Source organism: Callorhinus ursinus, unplaced genomic scaffold (assembly GCF_003265705.2).
Source record: "Callorhinus ursinus isolate GAN/ISIS: 27379988/994484 unplaced genomic scaffold, GSC_fseal_2.0 scaffold42, whole genome shotgun sequence".
NCBI lineage: Eukaryota > Metazoa > Chordata > Mammalia > Carnivora > Otariidae > Callorhinus > Callorhinus ursinus.
The window spans coordinates 8043314-8057644 of NW_027397104.1; the positions used below are offsets into that span (position 1 = coordinate 8043314).

Below are 14331 nucleotides of genomic sequence, written 5' to 3' on the forward strand. Positions count from 1 at the left end.
AACAAACCTTAGAAAATTGAAAAGGAACAAAATCATACCAAGTATCTTTTCTGACCACAAAGTAAAAAACTAGAAATCAGTAACAAGAGGAAAAGTGGAAAATCCACAAATTATATGGAAGGTGAACACTCTCTTGAACAACCAACGGATCAAAGAAGAAATTAAAGGGAAAATAAATAAGTATCCTGAAACAAATGAAAATGGAAACACAACATACCAGAACTTATGGGAGGCAGCATAAGCAGTTCTAAGAGGAAAGTTCATAGCAATAAATGACTACATTAAGAAACAAGAAAGATCTCCATCTAACTCTGTACTTTAAGGAAAAAACAAACAAACAAACAAACAACAATAAAAAACTGAGCCCAAAGTTAGCAGAAGGAAGGAAATAATAAAGATTAGACCAGAAATAAGTGAAATAGAGAACAGAATAGAAAAGATTAACAAAACTAAGAATTAATTCTTTGAAAAGGTAAACAAAACTTATAAACCTTTAGCTAAACTAACCAAGAAAAAAAAACACAAATCAAAATTATAAATTAAAAAAAGACATTACAGCTGATGACACAGAAATACAAAGAATCGTAAGAGGCTATTCTAACATAACTATATGCTAACAAATTAGACAACCTAATAGAAATGGAAAAATTCTTAGAAACATACAACCTATGAGGACTGAATCAGGAAAAAAATGGAAAATATGAACAGACCAATTACTAACTCGTAAGGATATTGAATCAGTAATCAAATAGCTCCCAGTGCAGGAAAACCCAGTACCAGATAGCTTCACTGGTGGACTTTACCAAACATTTAGAGACAAGAGTTAATGTCAATTTTTCCCAAATTCTTTTAATAACTGGAAAGGAGGGAACACTCCCAAACTCATTTTATAAGGCCAGCATTACCCTGACACCAAAGCCAGAAAAGGGCACCACAAAAACATAAAACAAGCCAATGTCACTGATAAATATAAATGCAAAATCTGTCAATAGAATACCAGCAAAACAAATTCAGCAGCACATTAAAAGGATCATTGACCATGATCAAGTGGGATTTATCCCTGGGATACAAGAGTAGTTCAAAATACACTAATCAATAAATCTCATACATCACATTAATACAGTAAAAGAAATCCTATGATCTCAATAGACACAGAAAAATCATTTGGCAAAATTAACATCTGTTCGTGATAAAAACCTAACAAATTAGGAATAAAAGGAACCTACTCATAAGAATAAAGGCCATTTATGTGCAAGCCCACAGATAATATCATACTCAGTGGTGAAAGACTGAAAGTTTTCCTATAAGATCAGGAATAAGAAAAGTGTGCCCACGCTCATCACTCCTATTCAACACAGTACTGGAAGTCCTAGCCAGAGCAATCAGCAAGAAAAAGAAAGGAAAGGCTTCAGAATTGGAAATAAGGATCTAAAATCTCCTCTATGTGCAGATGACATGATTTTATATCGAGAAAATCCTAAAGACTCCATCAAAAAAAGTTTTATCTAATCAATATGGATTCAGGGAAGTTGCAGGATACAAAATTAATATATAATATTCAGTACCCTTTCTATGCACTAACAACAAATCATCTGAATAAGAAATCAAACTGTCTATTTATAATAGCATCAGAAACTTAGCATCAAAGTACTTAGGAATAGACTTAAGAAGAAAGAGATCTCTACTGAAAACTGTAAGACACCGATCAAAGAAATCACAGATATAAATAAATGGAAAGGTGTCCTGTATTCATGAATCAGTATTATTAAAATGCCCATACTACCCAAAGCCATCTATAGATTCAATGCAATCCTTATCAAGACTTCAATGGCATTTTTTGTATAAGCAGAAAAAACAATTCTAAAATTCATGTGGAACCACAAAAGACCTCAGACAAAACAATCTCGAGCCGGAAGAACAAAGCAGGAGGCATCACAATTCCTCATTTCAAGCTAAATTATAAAGCTATAGTAATCAAAATAGTATGGTAGTGGCATAAAAACAAATACATAGATTAATGGAACAGAATCAAGAGCCCAGAAATAAATCATGTACACACAGTCAATGAACATTTGACAAGGAAGCTGAGAATATACAATGGAGAAAAGACAGAGACAGTCTGTTCAATCAATAGTGCTGGGAAAACTGGGTAATCACATGTAAAAGAAACTAGACCCCTATTTTTTATCACTTATAAAAATTAACTCAAAATGGATTAAAGATTTAAACATAATACCAGAAACCCTAAAACTTTTAGAAGGAAACAGGAAAAAAAACTCCTAGATACAGATTTTGGCAAGCAATTTCTGCGTATGACACCTAAAGCACAAGCGTCAAAATAAAAAACAAGTAGAACTATATCAAACTAAAAAACTTCTGCACAGCAAAGAAACAACCAACAAAATGAAAAGGCAACCTGCAGAATGGGAAAAAAATATTTGTAAACCATATATCTGATAAGGGGTTGATATCCTATATGTATATATAAATATATAAAATATATGTATATATAAAAAATATATATGTATATGTATATATGTCTATATTATATATATCTATATGTATATATAAAAAATATAAAACATTTTATATATAAAAAATACATATATTTTAAAAACTCCTACAACTCAACAAAAAAAATTATCCAATTAAAAATGCACAAAGGACCTAAGTAGACATTTTTCCAAACATGATATATGAATGGCCAACCAGTACATGAAAAGATGTTCAACATCCCTCATCATCAGGGAAATGCAAATCAAAACGAGAATGGGATATCACCTCATGCCTGTTAGAATAGCTATCACCAAAAAGACACAGTTTGACACATGCTGGCGAGGACGTGGAGGAAAGGGAACCCTTGTGTGCACTGTTGGTGGGATGATAAACTGGTACAGTCACTGTGGAAAACAATATGGAAATTCCTCAAAAAATTAAAAATATAACTACCATATGACCCAGCAATTCCACTTTGGGAAATATATCCAAAGGAAATGAACACACTATGTCAAAGAGCTATCTGTACCCCTATGTTCACTGTAGCATTATTTACAACAGCCAAGACATAGAAACAACCTAAGTATCCACAGATGGATATATGGATAAAGAAGTTGAAACACACACACACACACACACACACACACACACACACAGACTGTTACTCAACCATAAATAAAGGAAATCTACCAAGGAAGACAGTCAGTCCTTGAATAGTAGAGATGGAGTTGTTGAGGGAAGCAATTTCCATCATTTGAGGAGTTACGGCTGAGTTATGGCTGCTGGTAACCTATCCTTGGAATTTTGGTTAAGTATCCAGTATTTCTCCTTGAGTTCTCAGTTCCCCTTTATTTCTAACTCAGATCCCACAAGAGCTAGGTTGACCATGGGGAATTTACTCTTTGATTCTGTATAATTAACTGAGAATCCACTTGGGATGTTGGCTGCATAGCAACATATAAGCAACTATATATCAGATAGAGGAGGAAGTCCAAGAATAGAAGGGCAATCAAAAATTCTTTAGAAAACTTGGAACCCCAATTTGTATGTAGTTTTCCCTTCAGCCTAGACCTAACCAAGGGAAAAAGTCCCATGGATAATGGCAGCTAATTTAAATAATCAAGTGCTCTTTTCTCTAAGTTTCATTTTTTCCTAAAGTTTTACCCAGACACAAGAAGGTATTTCAGTCATTTGCAAACTTTGCTGTGATTAGCCAATAAATAGTCAAGAGAAAATCCATTATCTAGAACTTCTTCTGCTGGTCAGTTGGGCCTCTAAAGCTTGAGCTACTTAATTGCTCTCTGAGCCTTAGTCAGCCTTAAGTTGTGGATCAGACATTCTAGCATGGGAACTTTGAAACAGGGTAGAAAATCCTCACATTTACTAATGATATCCAGTGTCTCACATGCATCCTGGTAAATTATTGTCAGGCACTAAGTAAATTAGTACTAATTGGAGAGGGGGTGGTTACCTTTGAATAAATGAGAAGGGAAGATGGCTCTATAAAAAGTATATGTTTTTGATGTGGTAAGCACAGGAAGACCATTTGAACACACATACACCCCCGCCCCGAGATGTGCATTTTGAAAACAATCACACATGCTTTTACGATAAACAGTTGCTATCCACTACTCTCTAGTCTTAATGGGCTTGCCTACAGTAAAGGACATACAAATTGGTGAAATTGAACAGATCTTGGAATGATTTCTGCATAGTTTCATGAGGAATAATTGGACCATAGCTTGCATCATTAATTCCATGTTCATTTTTATCTCTTTCCTCTGAATTTATTTGAGGCTCTATAAAATGTTAATAATAGCAGTTAATTGTTTTGATTATGCTTCTGTGTTGACTACAAAGGGAACGTAGCTATACATATGTCTCTAAGAACCTCACCAGAGTAGTCTGGGGCCAGACGTCAAACCCAAGGGTTGAAAAGACAGCTAACCACCATTGAAATTGCTTGCAAATGGTTCAGTTAGGGAGTTTGAAGAATTTAAATAAAGGAATTTGGTGTAAAAAAAAAAAAAAAGTGGGGAGAAAAGTATTATAAATGGTCCCAAGTCTTATGGACAAGAATATTCATTTTTCACTCTGAAATAAAATCAAGATAAAGACAATTCTTCCATTAAGTCTTAATACTAAAACTCTTAGTGTTTTTTTTTTTATAAGATGGTATCACTTACAATAACCTAGCAATATCTACTAATTTAAGTCACAGCTAAGTTTTTCTCTCCCTGAATTATAGTTTCAATAAGGGTCTGGAGCTTTCTTAAAAAGCCAGGGCATTTAAAGCATAGGAGTTAAGTTTCTTAGGTCTAGAAACTCTTGAATTCTCTTATTCTAGGCTTATAGAAGCACTAAATATACCCTATAAATCTATTTGAATGAGAACTTTTTTTTAAATTTACGAGGTTTTATAGTGTAGTTATTAACCTCCTCCAAAATAGGTAAATGTATTTCAACCTATTTGCTTAGAAAACCATGTATACTCACACAGTGAAGGAATAGTCTAAGTATCTTTGTCAAGGTAGGGAAATTTGAAGGCAGATATTCTCTGTAGCATGGAGTCATTTTTTCTGGTGCTAATTCTTGGGTAGGTATCTTAGCCTAGGAACAAAATTTCCTAACTCCAGTATAAGGAGTTCATTGTTAGAGGTTCAGTGTTCTTTCTCCCTGCTTCAGAGAAGAAGCTGTTTTCTCTAACGTCTGTCCAGCTGGGTTGCAAGTTAAATAAGGGCTTAACTCTAAGGTCTGTTTACACTTTGTTCTAGCCACTCAAAGGTTTTCCTCACATCTTAATTTAGTTCATTTGTGAATTTCTATAAAATTGTTCTATTTCTTTCAAGAGAGATGAGGAAAAAAAAAAACATGTACTCAGAATACTTCAGGTTTTCAGGTCTTAATGAGACGGTACAAACTCAAGATAAGCCAAAAGTAGTAATTCTCATTCAATCTGCATTTTCTTTTCAATACATATTCATACTTTTTTATATAAGCATTTAAAAAAAACAAGCAAAATTCACTTAGAATTCAGAATAAAATTCCCTTCACTTTAAATGATAGATCTGGGGGCACCTAGGTGGCTCAGTCAGTACAGCATGTGACTCTTGATCTTGGGGTCATAAGTTCAAGCCCCACATTGGGCCTAGAGCTTACTTTAAAAAAATGAATGAATGAATGAATGAATGGTAGATATGTCTAAGATATCCTTGAAGTTCACACAAAATCACCTACTACTAGTTTTTCAAAAGGTCCGGAGAGCAACACAGAGACAGAGAGACACAGAGATATGGCCATAGATACAGAAGTGCTATAAACATGAAGAGATTACTGAACAAGGCTCTTTTGAGGATCAAAAAAGCTGGTTTTGCTTTCTTCATTTATAGACATGGAGACAGAGAAACCGATAGCTTCAGTTTCACAACTGTGTCAAAAGCAATACAGACACTTTATGTCCATTACTTGATTTTGTCTTCTGAGTATTTCATAAACTTTCCTATATAAACAGTGCTATCACAGCCAGGATACCATATCTAGACTTCCGGAGTGCATTCAGACATGACAGACAACACAAAAGATTCTACCAGTGATGGAAAAGCAAATGGTTAGTGGTGTAGGAAGTGACACAAGTGACTTCACAACCCTATGACTAAAACCACTAGCCAATGGTCTGAACAAATATAACCAGTTTAGTAGCAAAGAGATGAAGGACTCAGAAGTCAGGTGATACTAGAATCATCAATACAGACATACAAGAATCCCAGCACTAACAGACATCCAGATTTTTGACCCTTAAAACCAGATTCCCTGTTGTTGGACCACTTAACTACAGAGACCAGATGATCAGAGCAAACAACGATACTTTCCCATTTTACTGCCACCAGTAGAGAGAAAGGAATAACCGTACGAAAATTATAACCAGGACAAAACTAGACTGAGTCAGGAAACAGATTCAGTTAATGCACATTAAAAACCATCTGCTGAGTGGAGGGATTGTCTAAAGATTGGGGAGGATGAAATATAAAGGGATCAGCAGTAAGCCACGAACCGAGCAGTACATTGAGTTAAATCCAATGGATAATGACAGTTTTGTAATATAATTGTACTATACTTGTTAAATATATTTATTTCAATTTCATTCCGTTTTATCTTGGAGGCTCTAGAAAATGCTAGAGGATTAGAAAATGAATCAACTGGAGTGTCGGAGCCACTGCCGCGGAGTCCGAATCCAACCTCGTGTGCCGCTGACGCCCGCCCGCCCGCCCAACATGCACTCCCAATTCCTTTTGGTTCTAAGTCCAAAATGGCAACTCTCAAAGATCAGCTGATTCAGAATCTTCTTAAGGAAGAAATACCCCCCCAGAATAAGATTACAGTTGTTGGGGTTAGTGCTGTTGGCATGGCTTGTGCCATCAGTATCTTAATGAAGGACTTGGCAGATGAACTTGCTCTTGTTGATGTCATGGAAGACAACCTGAAGGGAGAGATGATGGATCTCTTTTCCTTAGAACACCAAAAATTATCTCTGGCAAAGATTATAATGTGACTGCAAACTCCAAGCTGGTTATTATCACAGCTGGGGCACATCAGCAAGAGGGAGAAAGCCGTCTTAATTTGGTCCAGCGTAACGTGAACATCTTTAAGTTCATCATTCCTAATATCGTAAAATATAGCCCAAACTGCAAGTTGCTTGTCATTTCCAATCCAGTGGATATCTTGACTTATGTGGCTTGGAAGATAAGTGGCTTTCCCAAAAACCATGTTATTGGAAGTGGTTGCAATCTGGATTCAGCCCGGTTCCGTTACCTAATGGGGGAAAGACTGGGAGTTCACCCATTAAGCTGTCACAGGTGGGTTCTTGGGGAGCATGGAGACTCCAGTGTGCCTGTATGGAGTGGAGTGAACGTTGCTGGTGTCTCTCTGAAGAATCTGCACCCTGACTTAGGCACTGATGCAGATAAGGAACAGTGGAAAGAGGTTCACAAACAGGTGGTTGACAGTGCCTATGAGGTGATCAAACTGAAAGGCTACACTTCCTGGGCCATTGGACTGTCTGTGGCAGATCTGGCCGAAAGTATAATGAAGAATCTTAGGCGGGTGCATCCAATTTCCACCATGATTAAGGGTCTCTATGGAATTAAAGATGATGTGTTCCTTAGAGTCCCTTGCATCTTGGGACAGAATGGAATTTCAGATGTTGTGAAGGTGACTCTGACTCCTGAGGAGGCAGCCAGTTTGAAGAAGAGTGCAGATACACTTTGAGGGATCCAAAAGGAGCTGCAGTTTTAAAGTTTTCTAAGGTACCACTTCACTGTCTAGACTATGGCAGGATTTTAGTTGGAGGTTGTATATATTGTCCTTATTATCTGATCTGTTACTCAGGTAATATTAAAATGGCCTAAGAAAAAATGTCAGTTTCCTCAAGTTCCAAATAGGAATGGTTCACCAAACCCTGCAGCTGTATCCTGATACTGGATGATACCTGTCTTTGTAGCCCTAAATTGGTTAACGTAAGTTAGCCCCACTGTCTCAGAGGCTCCACTGTCAGAGCTGCGGTTGCTCTGCACACCAAATGTGTGTTTACTGTGTGTTCTGTCACTTCGGGTTCCTTCCCCCAACACCCGACATGCCTAGTCCATCTTTTCCAATCAGTCACGTCCTGGGATCCAATGTATAAATTCAATATTGCATGTATTGTGCATAACTGTCCTAAAGGATCTTACTTTGTATACCATGTATGTCAGAATATAGTATACATGGCCATATAATGTAAAAAGACAATGCAAACAACTAAGTGTCATACCAACTAAAATACCAAATAAATTTTGAACGGTGAAAAAAAAAGAAAATGAATCAACTGGTTTAAATATTGAAAATAAATTTTTTGGCAGATTATTTTACTGTATGTCAGGAAAACTCAAGAAGCTTCAGTTAAAAAACAAACAAAAAATCTAGAAGTAAAAGAGAACTTAGTAAGATGCTAAATAAAATGTAAATTTAATAAATATAAGCATAAAATGATTATAAGTAGCTTCTCTTTATACTAATAACCCAATAGAAATGAAAAATAATCCAGTTAACAATAGTGTTGAGATTAAAAAAATTTTAGACTGCATACCTATACACATACCCACACACCCCAACTAACCACCACGAGCACAAAAATTCAACTATGTTAATTATGTTTATTTTGATGGGGTGGATTATGGGTTATGTTTAATTTCTTCCTTACACATATATGTGTAAGTTTTTCTGCAATCAGCACCTACTATTTAAATGGTGCTCTCCAAAATGAGCTGCTGTCACCTGGGAGGAGGGAGTATGATGGCAGGGAGGCAGTGACAGGCATGGTGGCATAAGATGGAATAAGTTGATACATCAGGGTAGGGAGAGAATATATTACAACCTTTACGTATGATTTCTTATCCTTACGTTAGAGAAATATGTATCACTTATAGCAATCCAACTATCCCGAGAATTCTGCCAGAGGGAGTGGGCTAACAGTGAGTAGATTCCTCATTTGTTCACTTTTGGCATACTGAGTGGCTTTACACCTTGAGTCTGTCTCATTAAAGGGATTTGTAAATTACATTACCTCATGAGACAATACTTGGCAATAGAAACAATGCAATTCTTTGTAATGAGATAGTAAGTAATCACAACTTTTTGTACCACACAGATATTCACTGTTAATTACCTGACAAATTTTTTTTAAGTGACAGGCCTCAAAAGTGAATTATACATTCTTCATTTTCCAAAAAAAATATAAAATAAATATTTCAGACTGATTGATATTTTCCGTAATAAAAAGTGGCAGTCAGTGGCTTATTACCTAACAGTTACTGAAAACAAACACAATCGTTATCTTTACTTTCAAGTTAAATGTGAGATTTATTTCAATGGTGAATGAGAAAGCAACTGCTTTTAGAAGGAAATTTGGAAAGTAGAGAACATCTATTCGTAGTAACAGGACGTTTGTAGGACTAGTATCAGAGAAAGTTGGAATTGATGAGCCAAATTTCAGTAAAAACCCTTGCCTAATTGGTTGATGAAGGAAAATGACCTAGAATCTTGTGGAATATTTCCTAGTATCTCCCTGGCAAAGAATATTTTTTTAATATCTGTGAGGTACCCGGGTGGCTCAGTCAGTTAAGCATCTGCCTTCTGTTCAGGTCATGATCTCAAGGTCCTGGGATCGAGTCCCACATCAGGCTCCCTGCTCAGTGGGGAATCTGCTTCTCCCTCTCCCTCTGCCTCTCTCCCCATGCTCCTGCTCTCTACCTCTCTCTTTCTCAAAGAAATAAATCTAAAATAAAATATCTTTTAAATAAGTGAATATGCAGGCACAGAGAGTCTCAGATTTTCTGTATTTCCTGTAATATCCGAGTCCTGGCAATTTATCCGTCTTAGGTACACAAATTATAGGAGTCAAGCAGTCAGAGATTGTCAGAATTGAATAGATTATTGGATTTTTTTCCCAGAGAAATTAGATGACTTCCCAAGAATATAATCCATTCATCTGATTCTTACAGCAGACCTGAAGGAGGGATGTTAATTTCAAAATGCATACTTTTCGATTCTCTGTGCTTCCTTGGAGAGACAATTTGATATTCTGAAGAACACAGAGATTGACAGCAAAATCTTGTACTAGGTTACATTCCTATCAGTTATCAGCTCTGCAACCCTTGGCAAGTCATGTACCTTCTGAGCCTCAGTTTCTCCAACTAGGGAATTGTGAAACTGTTACTGATATTACCCATAGGCATGCCATATATACACTGCAACTAACAACATCAATTTCGGTTTGGGTTGTTACTCCTCAATCGCCTGCTTCCTTCAGATGCTCCTCAGATTGTGCTCTGAGAAACTGCTAGCCCAAGTCAGGAAAGTACTAATTGGGTTCCCTGTAGGAGAGCCTAGACTTGCCTGAAGCACTTCGGCTTCTTTCTCTTTGTTCCATTTATCTTTCAGCTGTGAGTGGATTTTCTTCTCTTAATATTAGTTTGGCTATTTTACTGTGGACAAATCCCCCTGGCTATGTCTGTGTGTATAACCCAGTCTCTCTCAACAGAGAGACAGTGCCCTCCCCCAACTAGACAAAATATGCTTTGAGAGCAGCTCTAAACTACCACCGTTATTACCTCCTGTCTTGTTTGTTCTATGGCAAATTCTAAGGTGTCTCATTTTTATTTTTGTTCAATTCTTCACCTCCCACCCGGAAAGAGTTCTCCAACACCTCCTGCTTCATAAAAATTGCTTTCTGATTCTGAAAAAGCATTTACTCTCTGGTACATTCTTCAGCCCTTCACATCTTTTCTGAACAGATAGTTCTCTTTGTTCCTTTTCAAGTCTGGAGAAAAACTTTAATTAATCCCAGCCAGCTGTAAATCCTGTCATTTGCAAATGCTTCTGTTTCAGGCAAACGTAGAAGACATTTAGTGAGCACCTGTAATATACTGAGTAATATCCTTGCAATTTAAAGAACAGAACTCAGTCCCTCACCTACAAGGGGTTCACAGAATAGACCAACATGAAAATAATCACATGGCGGTGCCAAGAACACCCCAGTAGAGAGATGGGTCTAACTTTTAACCAGAAGCTTTTTTTTTTTTTCCAATTATTCCTATCTTGCCTTGTTTCAGGAAAGACTTACACTTTTTCATGTTGATTTAACTTGTGCATGCCTCTTCAGAATTTTTGTCTTGGTTTATTTACTGCATTTTGGAATATCTCTTGGATCATTTTAATCCATGTCTTACCTGTGCATAGAGTGATCATTGGCCAGAACTAGATGAAATGCAGATTAAATGCAGTCATTCTATGGCATAGTCGAGGTAACACTGGGGAAGTAAGAAAAATCCAGAAGAAAACACCCATGGTTCATGAGGGAACCTGGCAATATGGTGACCAAATTAAAGCTGTTCAGACTGAAGATAATACTATGAAGACACATGACAGCTGCTGTTCCCTACAGAACAAATAACAAATTCCCACAAACTTAGCAGCCTAAACCAAGAGGCATTTATAGTCACAAAGTTCTCTAAGTCGGAAGTCCATTCTGGCTAAGCTGGGTTGTTTAATCAGGATCTCAAACTTGAGATGTCTGGCCAGTTGAATCCTCTTTTGGAGCCTTCAGGGAAGAACTTCCAAGCTCACTCAGATTATTGACAGAATTCTTTTCTTTGATGCTGTATACCCACGGTCATGTTTTCTGGCTGGCTGTTGGCTGGAGGTCACTCTCAGCTCATGAAGACTATTCTCAGGCCCTTGAAAATTGGTTTTTTACCATACCATATCCAAAGTCAGTAACAGTCAATCTCCATCACATGGAATCCATCTCATGCTTCAAATCTCAGACTTTATGAAAAGCACAGCCCTCATAAGGGTTCACCTGATTAGACTAGGTCCACAAAGGATAATCTTCCTTTCTTAAAGTCAACTGTGCCATGTAACATAAACTAATCATGGGGATGCTATCCCATCATAACCATAGTCACATCCACACTCAAAGGGAGAGGATTATAGGGGACAAGTACCCCAGGCAAAGAAAACTTGAGGGCCATTTAGCATGTCATCAACCACAGCTGGGTTCCTCTTCTGGTGTTGAGAATGGCTTGAGTCTTAAGGACTTTAAGAAAGGTAGGCCATTCATGAACAGAGGGCCAAGAGGGTTATAGGCTCTGAGAAACAGAAAAGTCGAAAAAGAACAGTATAGGAAATTACTATGCATGCCTCAGTCTCTCCTCAGACAGAGATTATGCTCTTATAATGAGAGGTTATATTAGAACAGGCATTTTCTAATAGATTATAACTCTCTTTGCAAGAGAATAGGGAAAAACCCTGAGGATGGGGATCCCAACAATCCACAAAGTATCCTAATAGGACATTGTATTTAATTTGAAGTTGGAAATAAATATATCACTAGGTTTGGTGTCTAATCAGAACTGTACACATTTTAGTCAGATGAAACAATCTGGAAAAAAGCAAAAGCTATTTTTAAGATGCATTATTTCTTAACCTCCTTGGCTAGGAGAGGAGTGTAAGCAAAGGCTGTTCTGGTACCATAAAGCCTCACACTAAAGGTAATGACAGTGAACAGTACCCAAGGTCTTACTATGTGCAAGGCACTGTGCTAAGCATGTTGCAGACATCATTCTGTTTAATTCCTGAAACAACTCAGTAAGACAAACAATGTTTCTTAGAGGAGGACACAGACAAGCACACATATACCTCTCTAGGATTAGAGAGACCCGGCAAGAGACCTTGCCATGGTCCTTCCTAACATGTACGGCTTGGATTTCTGTGGGACGGGGAGAGAAAGCTTACAAGTGTCTGAAAGGCTGTTGAAGAAGTGAGGAAGTAAACTTACTCTGCTGAGCTCCAGAGGTTGTGGTGTGCTGGCAAACACTGAACAACCAGCTTTCTAAGGATTCCTTGATGAGGAGCAGTCTTTGCAGATTTATTTGATTAAATGTTCTCACCATGGACGATTTTAACCTCCAACCTAATGACACTGAATGCAGCCTTAGGAAGAGGGGCAACTTCAGGAAAAACAAAACAAAACAAAATGGAAACAGATTTTTAGTGATATACTAAAGTATTTTTTCAGGCACCCAGGTGGCTCAGTCGGTTAAGGATCCAACTCTTGATTTCAGCTTAGGTCATGATCTCAGGGTAGTGAGATAGAGCCCCGCACTGGGCTCCAGGCTGAGCATGGAGCCTGCTTAAGAATCTCTCTCCCTCTCCCCCTTGCCCCTCTCCACTCCAACCCCCCCATGCTTGTGCAAGTGTGCGCTCTCAATAAATAAATAAATAAATAAAGTATTTTACAATAAGCAAAGCTCTGCAATGGAATGGACTCTCAAAAACTAAGGGTTCCCCATCCTCCAGGTAATTGAAGCAGATCTTGATGCTGTCAGAGGTAACTTTAAAATGAAACCTTGCATTGGAAGGTTACAAAGATAGGGTGTGAAAATGGATGCGTTAAAGACGTCTGATAATTTCCTGTTCCTTCTGCAGTATCTACAGCAAGATCGCTCTAATTTATAGGTAAGACTTTTTTTCCATCAGCTGCTGAGGGACGGAGTCTGTAGGACTTCCTTAATGATCTCAAGAGTGGTGCCAAGGGGCCATCTCTTCTCTTTTCTGCATCTGAAATCCCTAGTTTTCTTGATTTTTCTCTGTTTCAACATTTTTAGGCTGGGCACTTTCAAAGCATACTTAGTAAAAATCACATTCTTGGCAATTTTCTTCACCACTGTGTCACAAAGATTAGAACTATAAATAATAGGAAAACTTAATTACAAATTTCTTTTTTTAAAGCACTGTTGAGAGATGCAGTGTTTAAATCTCCATAAAATTACACCTTTGAAATTGCTTAATTGTGTTTTTCCTGCCAATTTAAATTGCTCATAAAAGGAAAACTTTAAAAATATATAGTCTCTAATCCTTTCCCTGAATCATCACGGTAGCATTGCTTTTGCTCCAGAAGATAGCACTGCTTGTACAAATACTGCAAACATCAGCAAATTAAGGTTAGGCCCACAGTGGTGTGGGAGGAAGAAGGAGGAGACACTTCAATCTACTGGTTTGGTTTAATTTATGTGTAATAGATTAAAAAAAAACCCACTTAAAAGTTTGCTTCTTACTCAAAACCTTGCACTTAAGGCAGGTAATAATAGTTATAAAAGGCTTTGTTAAATTTCCTTACAAAGATATTGCTCTCCAGGGCATAGGCACCTAGCTTTCTTTTTAATTGCAATTATTACTGTATTAGGCTCATTTATTTGCATAATAAAATAATCATTTGCATTTATACAATTCCTTTCTTCC

The 14331-nt window shown here is 37.2% G+C and overlaps 1 pseudogene; it reads left to right on the plus strand.

The window, feature by feature from the left end:
* Positions 1 to 6802: 6802 nt before the first annotated feature.
* LOC112809595 (L-lactate dehydrogenase A chain pseudogene) lies at positions 6803 to 7810 on the plus strand (annotated as a pseudogene).
* Positions 7811 to 14331: the final 6521 nt, after the last annotated feature.